The sequence below is a fragment of the Petromyzon marinus genome, chromosome 5 (assembly GCF_048934315.1).
Source record: "Petromyzon marinus isolate PM22_M1 ecotype Great Lakes invasive population chromosome 5, UKy_Petmar_22M1.pri1.0, whole genome shotgun sequence".
NCBI classification, from domain to species: Eukaryota; Metazoa; Chordata; class Hyperoartia; order Petromyzontiformes; family Petromyzontidae; genus Petromyzon; species Petromyzon marinus.
The window spans coordinates 14,912,531-14,919,333 of record NC_133671.1 but is presented as its reverse complement, the minus strand read 5'-3'; positions in this window follow the sequence as shown (position 1 = coordinate 14,919,333).

Genomic DNA, 6,803 nt, shown 5'->3' with positions numbered 1-6,803 from the left:
CCTCGATGAATTCATTAGCAGATAGAGGTGTGTCGAGGCGCGTGCCAATTTGTTTTGTCTTCTCAGCAGCCTGCCTCCTCTTTGGACTCCAAAGTTATTTCTACGCAATAGGACTCCCACTGAGTGCCTCCATCACACGCATCGCACACACATCGGGACAAGTGTCCCATGTGTGTTCCATTAGTGCCTCTTCGCATTGTTCAACTGGCGTCAGAAATTCGTGACAATTAATTTGTGTTTTCCAGTATTTAATCTAAGGATGTCATACGATTGCGAGGTTTTTTTTTGTTGGTATTATGTCCAGAGCATAATGTTTAAATGTGTCGAAAATCTGGCTCTTGTAAAGGAAATCTACCGGACGATAATGATTGTCAGAATTTTCTGGCTGACATAAATAAGCTGGATTCCGACTGGAAGGCGTGTTCTCTCGCCTGGTGTATTTTGATATGTTGTCTAAAGAGGTGCGGTGGACAAGTATGCTTTCTTTTGCAGTGTGGCTCAATTTACCCAACAGCGGCAGCAGCAGGAAGTTACAGATCGGTGTCATTGTTGGGATCGGGCATATTTGTGAGGTGAAACAGGAGGGCTGACGCGTCAACGATGGCTCTGTGAGACGTGGGTTCGTGGCATGCGTGCCTCCAGTGCCATTCATCGAAACATGACTCCTGCCTTTTGTTTAATACACGTACGGCTACTGTTACTCAAAGCCAGTCGTGGATTCGTGAATTTTATGTAAGTGTATTAGGCAAAGGGAATTATTTATACGACTAACTTTGCAGTAATCATATCTTGCTTTGGATCGGTTGTTATAAACTAACATTGACAATTTGTTGTTTTATAACGTGTCACAAAATGGATATTGTTGACACACGAAATATTTGCATATGTGTGTAACTGGTGTATTTGTTTAGTGGAATTTCCAGTTTTATTTCATTCATAAGTTACAACCCCCATTTTCACTAATGTCCTCATGAGCTATCATCTCAATTCTCTATTACAAGCTGCTTGTGCTTTATAGTGATAGGACATATATACAGTGCAAGTGTGCAACATATAGCACTGCTGTGTATATATGTAAACATTCACTATGTTTTTTTCTGCATGGAATAAAAGTTGCATTCAATTTCACCTGCAATACAAGGTGTTTTACTTTTTTCGTCAAAAGTTTACACTTCATATTGTATATGCAACCATTTTCATCCCTTGCATCTTAACATTCAATTGAAAACTCCACATTCATGAATGTATTCATTCAGGTAATTCATTAAACGTTAGGGTTGGACATGGTTTGGCTATACCAAAATAAACTGAACTGAATAAACTGGTGGTCCAGATGTCTTGTTACCGCCAACTAAAGTCCTTTGCTTATTCATGTTTTCACACTTATTGGTATAAAAAAAGTTTTAGCGAATGAAATAGGGGTCACAAGACATTTGGACCATTCTTTACAGCTCCTTGTTAAATATTACAAAAATACTCATAAACTGACATTGTTGTACTCGGAGAGCTATGTTTCATGTTTAATGCCTGTGGAAATGGGTTTCATACAGTACTGGGTCCTGTCTAACACCTGACATGGACATCTCTAAACTTGGGTCAAGGTTGCATTAAAGACAGCGCCAGTTTATGTAAAGTGTGTAGTTATACCAATTATCATTTTCCTGGAACCAAATTGTCTGCAAATTAGAGTAACTGGATTATCGTACTTCAAGAGAAACATAATTTAAACGCTGTTAACATGTTGCATCACCAAGCACCTATCATCAGCTACGTCCCTTTTAATGTTTATCCCTGGTGATCTAACCAAGTGTACGTATTTGTTAAAATATCCAATTTGATATAGAAGACTCTATATTTTGTTCATTGAAAAACCAGGAAACGCTATTGCCAAGAATGTTCCGGTGACAGTGTTAGATTGCAGAGCCCGCAATGCCAATGCCCTGGACTGAATTGTGTCCCTGTAGCCTTCGCCACTAGAGGGGGCTTTCTATTATGCAGTGCAAGTGAATGTTTAAAAAGAAAATTAGTTTCCACTCTACAAACATTTTACTCCACTTTGGAGCAATGTAGAGTGGAGTTTGTTCAATAAATATTTGAAAGTCAATATTTTTATTCGGTTTTGTGCTTGTTATTTTTTTTGTTGCTCTACCAAATTTGCTTTTGATTGATTTTAATGTTCCATTGAACATTCCACCAATATTATCAAACCAGACAGCACGAGTCATTTGGTGAGGAGGTAAGGACAAACAACCCCTTGTAGCCAAATGGGATTGGGGCAGCTTTCATCCAGCAGTGGATTGCCAACGGAGTCTGCTTATTATAAATGTACTTTAGCCATAGTTAAAGCCCTTGACAAACTGCCGAAGATTATAGTACTGTACAGGGACTCCTCTACTTACGAACGAGTTAGGTTCCAGAGGTCTGTTCGTAAGTCGATTTGTTCGTAAGTACAACTTTACTCCTGTCGATTCCAAACACACTAAAAACACAGGGAATGGCTTTAAAAGTTGTATAATCTCCTGTAGACGTTGACGCCACTGGTTTTTCATGTTCTGTAGATGTAGATGGTACCACCGCCATCTATTGCGCGGCGGTTAAACTTACGACTCTCTGTCCGAACAGGCAACTGGACATTTGAATTGATTGGCGGTAGCCCGGGTCACCGCAAAATATTGCTGGGCCGGGCATAGTTTAAGGTTTTTTTCGGGGAGCATCGCTGGTACTACCCCTTCCTGCCGGAGGGCGACGCTGGGAGCGATGATGATGACGACGATGTCGATCCCGCCAGCACGACCATGACCACAGACACACACAGAGAGCGTCTGGTGAGCCATTGCCTCCAAGTGGTCTCGCTCCCAAAGACAAGGGGGGTGGCCACCCCCTTAAGAAGCAGAACGTGCTGGGGAATGACCAGACCAGCATCCTGATGTATTTTCAAAACAAGCAAATAAACAGCCGTTGCCACGCACAAATCCCCAGCAGCCCCCCTTTTTTATGGGTGTTTTACGTGTTTTTTTATTTCCCTATTTGGCGTTGCGTATCGGGCTCAGTAACATCTCCCGTTTTCATAGGCCTTTCTGGTTTCGAAGTTATGGAGGTTTTGGCACCCCCAGGTCACGATGGTGACCCGGGTCACCGCCAATCGATTCATATGGACAGGTGTGTTCGTAAGTCGAATGCTCGTAAGTGGAAGAGTCCCTGCAATTACAAATATGTGATGAACAGCATGTAAATCAGTCCTTTACTGGGGAAACTTCATGCCCCACGTGACCCATCGTTGAAGTGCAACGTCATTTTTTCACAAACTCTCACGACAGAGCAATTGAACGGCGATGTCGCCGAGAAGGGAATCTCTTTGAGTTGCTCTTCCTTCATTGGTCATGTTAAATTATCACCAGCGTTCTTTTGCTTCATAGGTAAACCATGACATCCCTTGAGCAGCAGCAGCAGCAGTAGCTAAAAAAAAAAGTATATTTCTAAAGTAGTAGCTGTACTACCCGGCTTCGCCCGCGACTTGGATTCACCATGCCCGCCGCCTTTCTCTCCCCAGTAGCGATGTTCACACAGCAGAGCAGTTACTCATTTGATGCTGAGTCGACCTATGGGAGGCCCAGGACCGGTAAAAATAATCATCACCGGTGGTTGCCGTGAGCGGGAATCGAACTTAGGTTGTCGTGTTCGTAGCGCAGCGCGCTAACCACTACACTACAATGCGTTACTCTTCCACATGCGCGGGTCACATGACAGATTTGACGTCACAGCTCACTTGCCGTGCAAAAAACCATATGCATTATTGAGCCCCCCCCCCCGCCCCCCCAAAAAACAAAAGTGTATTTTTATAATGTTTGCATGGTGTACAGTCTGGAAAGTACCCACATGGCAATTTTCAAGTTTGTTGCATGTCGGGAAGTACGCTCAACATTTTGAACAGACACACAAATCACAACTTTGCCTTTTATATATATGGAGATAACAAAGGAAAGGTGCAGCCCTGCAATTGCCCGCTGCCGAACGTCGTCGCTGCTAGTGGAAAGGCTTCACCTGGAGGGAGCTCCAAAGAGGGGCCCTTCTAGAGAAGGTGTTTTTTGTCCAGACTGTCGACAAAGAGGTGGGATTACCCATATTTGACCTCGGCACACGCAGCCTGCGGATCGATGCACTGCAGTTACTCAATTACATTGTTGGGTGGACAGAGATAGAGGTGGGTGGGGGGTGTGGCTGAAGAATATTGCGCAATTGTTTTTGACTGCCGACCGGGTGACCTGGATTGCAAGGCCAGTGTCCGTTCCATAGAATGTGTCATACCGACGTTAAAAGTTCCCATGCTAAAGCGGGTACTCTTTTACATTCGTTGTATATCGTGGACCAGATGTTTTGTGACCCCCGATTAATTGAACCCTCACATTTAGTTTCTCTTTTGCATATCTATTTCTGTTTTTTTTCTCATATATATACTTAAACATATTACGGTTTTGAGGATCAAATGGAGTCCTAGGACATCTGGACCACCCCTGTAGGTTGGCCACTTCTTTTGTACCTGGAGATGATGTCATTTTCAATTACTGTGCAATCAAAAAGAGCCACAGTGCCATAATTGGACCAATTTTCTACAAATCTGGACACTTACCTTGATGTGGTTATAGTAAGTTCGCCTTGGACTCTCCCATAACTTATTAACGGCTGTCTAGCCATTATTGTGTAGCCACTTTGCACTCAAATCCCAAAATAGCCTGAAGAAATAAATTGGCAGCAAGAGAATTGCATACGAACCCTCTGTGCATGACATTACCAACAAAACTGTTGGTAATGTTTTAGCTTAGTGAGTAAACATGTTGCATCTCTCGTTGCGGCGCATTGAAGGTGAGGGTCAAGATGCAGCCCTGAAATGTCTTGCTCAACGCCTGCTGCCCGCAAGGGCGTGGGCTTTAGAGAGCTCCCACTAGAAGCGTTTGGCCTCCTCCTCCTTCTCCTCCACGCTCGCCCGATGCCTCGGAAGAGGCGGAGGTCACTGCTGTGTACACAGACGCAGGAGGATTTCATTCATAACTGTGCACCATTGATTCAATTGCCACGCCGGGAAATCAGTTTTATTTTTTCAGTTTTCCAGTTGCATTTATTAGGTATAACCCCGCGAGCCATGCGGCTCTTGACTCGGGAGCAACCGCAACAAAACAAAAACATGAACAAGAAACATCTTAAAGCGACTACGCGCAACAGAAAAATCCAGGAAAAAAAACAGGAAAAGTCTTCCAGAAAAAAACCCCACCGTATTTCAACGGTGTGTGCAAAAAAAAAATCCCAGTGGGATGCAAGTCGAACAATGACAATCATAAGACATTTTGGATTAAAGTTATCAGGCTAACTCTGTACTACAACAAACAAACGTTGCTAAACCAAAACGTTTTCAAAATCACCAAAATAAAGCTATAAAAAACAAGAATATGACCGGCGAGCTCTGGATTGCAGGTTCGTCGTGCTCACCGTTGCACCACACTGTCGTTCCTCGAGTTCACTGACTGTTACAAAACAAATAAGTCTTTTCCGGAACCGACTCTTGCACTGAGCCCCAGTTTCTAACCAAAGTATTAGATTTCTGGCTCTCTTAACTATACGGTGCATACATTATACAGCACGCAGCTTATCAACGGTGGATCTTGTGCATCAGGGTAATTGACACACTCGCCGTAGTCACGTTGCAGTGATGAAGTGAATTAATAATTAGCGCGCATAGTGTTTCATGAAACATTAATCACCTGCAATGATTTGCAATGCCAAACAGAGACGCTCCTAATGTATGTTTATGATCATTAGAAGGGCCATTCGCATGACTACGTCAGAATAATGTCTAAATAGCGGTGTTTTATTTAGCACAACCTATACTTGGTACAACGCGTGGTCCTCACCGTGTCAATGTGGGCCGCATAGGATAGTGCTTTCGTGGAGTTTGGAGATGCACGTGGGCTTGGTGGATTGTCTTTTTGCGTCGTTGGATTGTGAGAGGTGGCGACGCCTCTGGGAGGCCTCCGTCCAGCAGTGGATCGATCACGGTTGACGATAATGACTCATTTGTGAAAGGAAACATTTTTCATTCGCCAAAGGGTGTCAGAAAAAAGGTCCACGCCTTTCGGCACAAAAACATCATCACCATCCATTTATAATGGTGTTTTATAGAAGTGCATCAATGATTTTGGTAACGGGACGTACTTTTCAACGTGCGGTTGTCAACATATGTGCAGTTATGGAAGTCTTTTTTTTGTAGAAAAATAATCAATGAAACAATCAGCATCAGAATTATATAATTGCACAAAACTATAATATACAGTACACATGCAATTATAATGTTCAGTTTTTTTAAAATATTATACCAAAGCTAAAAAGTTGTTTTCAACAAAGCACAAATATATAAATCTAGGATTTAAGCTTTCGTGACTGCAGGAATGACTATACTCATTGGTTCTTTCGGTAAAGTCACGTATTTAGAAATAAAATAAAAGAGATCAAGGTTTGCTGGGTTCGCGTCTCCCATCTTCTTGCTGTATTTGCCTCCGTGCAGTTTCTAGTTCTCTGTGTGCTCTGTGTGCGATGTCCCTCTGTGTGTGATGTCCCTCTGTGTGTGATGTCCCTCTGTGTGTGATGTCCCTCTGTGTGTGATGTCCCTCTGTGTGTGATGTCCCTCTGTGTGTGATGTCTTTCTGTGTGATGTCCCTCTGTGTGTGATGTCCCTCTGTGTGTGATGTCCCTCTGTGTGTGATGTCCCTCTGTGTGTGATGTCTCTCTGTGTGATGTCCCTCTGTGTGTGATGT